The sequence below is a fragment of the Globicephala melas genome, chromosome 1, assembly GCF_963455315.2.
Source record: "Globicephala melas chromosome 1, mGloMel1.2, whole genome shotgun sequence".
NCBI classification, from domain to species: Eukaryota; Metazoa; Chordata; class Mammalia; order Artiodactyla; family Delphinidae; genus Globicephala; species Globicephala melas.
Window position 1 is genome coordinate 158,158,984 of NC_083314.1, and position 2,800 is coordinate 158,161,783.

The 2,800-nt window shown below is 32.9% G+C and overlaps 1 non-coding gene across 1 annotated transcript; it reads right to left on the reverse strand.

Moving 5' to 3' along the window:
- Window positions 1–849: 849 nt before the first annotated feature.
- On the reverse strand, window positions 850–955 carry LOC115867240 (U6 spliceosomal RNA). Its single transcript, XR_004045017.1, has one exon. It is a non-coding gene; the product is annotated as a U6 spliceosomal RNA (small nuclear RNA).
- Window positions 956–2,800: the final 1,845 nt, after the last annotated feature.

Below are 2,800 nucleotides of genomic sequence, written 5' to 3' on the forward strand. Positions count from 1 at the left end.
GCCACAACTAAGAAGCTGCACAACCAAATAAATAAATAAAGTAATTAAATAAATATTATAAAAAATAAAATGTATTATTTTACAGTTTAGTCTATAAGGGCATTTTTTCTAGCTTGGCTGCCTCTTTTGACACAAAACCTTCAGTCATATCTACAGTCCCTCATCTTCTCTCCCCCTTCCTAATTACGTGGGCTTTTCCTTTCAGGGTGATCTTAACAAAAATGTGATATACATAACATAAAATTTACCATTTTCGCCTTCTTTTAAGTGTACATTTCATAGCATTAAGTACATTCACATTGTTGTGCAACCATCATCATCCTCCATCTCCAAAAATTTTTCATCTTCCCTAACTGAAAATCTATACCCAATTAAACAATAAATCTCAATCCCTCTGTCCTCCCAGCCCCTAATAACCACCATTCTACTTTCTGTGTCTATGAATTTGACTACTCCAGGTACCTCATATGAGTGAAACCATGCATTATTTGTCCTTTTGAAACTGGCTTATTTCACTTAGCATGTCTTCAAGGTTCATCCATGTTATAGCATGTGAAAAGATTTCCTTCCTTTTTACTGAGCTCCTTTTTAAGTCTGAATAACATTCCATCATATGTATATACCACATTGTGTTTATCCATTCATCCATCAGTGGACACTTGGGTTTCTTCCACCTTTGTCTATTGTGAATAATGCTGTTATAGACAAGGATGTACAACTATCTCTTCGAGACTTTGCTTTGAATTCTTTTGTTTATGTACTCAGAAGTGGAATTGCTGGATCATATGATAATTCTATTTTTTTTTTTTTTTGAGGAACTACCATACTGTCTTTCACAGCAACTGCACCAAAAGTATGGAATGCTGCATGAATTTGTGTGTCATCTTGCACAGGGGCCATGCTAATTTTCTCTGTATTGTTCCAATTTCAGCATATGTGCTGCCGGAGCATGCACCCAAGGTGATTTTTAAACTGACCTTGAAGGAGGCTTTAGACACTTTTTAAATTTGCTTGATTGATTTTGCTTTTTCACCAGAGTGTCCCTTTTCTCTTTTTTCAAGTTGCAAAAAAAATCTGTCAATTATTATTTAAAATGTACCTGTGTGAATTTATTATTATTTTAAGTAAGTTTGTCATTTCATAAAAGTAATATACCCTCATTTAAAAGTTGAAGCACTATAGAAAAGTTTTTTTTTAAAAGAGCAACTAATCATCTCAAATCCTACTAGCCAGAAATAAGTAGTGTTAATACTTTAGATACTATTCCAACTATCTCTCTCTGCATATGAGAGACAGAAAAAGTGGGTTGATAGAAATAATTTTATAGAAATGGGATTATATTGTACATATTATTATAAAATAAAAAATTAAAATTAATTTTATTTTAATTCAACAGAAAAAAAACTGAAGGGAAACTGAAGACATGCTAAGCTTCAGATAAATATTTCCTTACTCTGAGATATACAATTTCCTAAAGTGCCTTTTAGATTAAGAAATATATGGAAATCTTTAAAAGATGGGAGCCATTATGTAGATCTTACTTACATAATCCTGTTTTTAAAATTTTGTGGACAGAAGTCTTATCACATTTTAGATAAGGTAATCAGCACCTCACACTTTCTCTCAACCTCTTCCCTCACCCCTTGATTTTAATTGTTTTACTATTTTTTTTTGTCCAGATTTATAAAGTAGACATTATGGACCATTTACGTTATTGTTCAATATTTATGTGAATTTGGTGCTCACCATGGGGCTTTTTCAAAGTTGCCATCTCCATACTCTGTATTTTGATCCCTTCTTGTGTTCTTGAATTTCAACAGAGTATTTTTTCAGGAAGGATTCAGAGGTACTATACTCCCTGAGTTTCCTCATGTTAGAGAATGTCAGCTGATTGTCTTTATAGTTGAATGATAATTTGGCTGGGTATAATATTCTTATGCTTACATTCTTTCCCTCAGATTTTTCTTTTTTAGCTACTTCTCCATTTTTTTTGGCATTGAAGTTGCTATGAGCAGTTGGAGGTGACTTGTTTTATCTCTCTGAAAGCCTGAAGAGTTACTTATTCACCTATGAAGTTCAATAATTTAACTAGATTGTGTCTCTGTTTGTATATTCTGTAACAGTTTTTCCCCCTAGTATATGATATGCATTTTCAATCTGAAAATTTAGTTCTTTTATTTCAGGGATTTTTTTCTGTATTATATCTCTGAGTTAGCTCTATCTTACCTGTGTTGGGTTCTTTATGTCATGGACAAAATCGTTCATCTTTTGGTGCATTTTTGCTCTAAACTTTTTGTTTTTCTTCTCTTATTGTCCTGGGATGATTTTTTTCTTCATGTTATTAATTAAATTTTAAGCCCCATTCCTTCTTCTTTCTAATTTATTTGTTAGATTTCATATGTTGTTGTTTTGGTTCTTGATTTTTCCCCCCAGCTCCTCATTTTCCCTTTTTATCCAAATCTGCTATTTTGTCTCATCTTTGAGCTCTTATCTTATTAATTCTTACTCTAAGATCTGTAACACTCACCACTGATGGGAAATATGCTTTTATTTTTTTGAGTTATACTTTTTCCATGTTGAAGTCTTTGTCTGACTTTTGCTTACTTTGTCAGGATATTTAATATTTTACCATCATTTTTGTCTTTTCCTCTACCTTCCTCTTTTCTGCCTCCTCCCTCAGTTTCTCCTCTCTCTCCTAAGCCTTCTTTTTGTAGCATGTTTGACTGGTGACTGTGCCATGTATTGATGGGCTCTTGCTTAATGTGGGCCACTACAGACCTTCTGTTTTCTCTAACTCAGT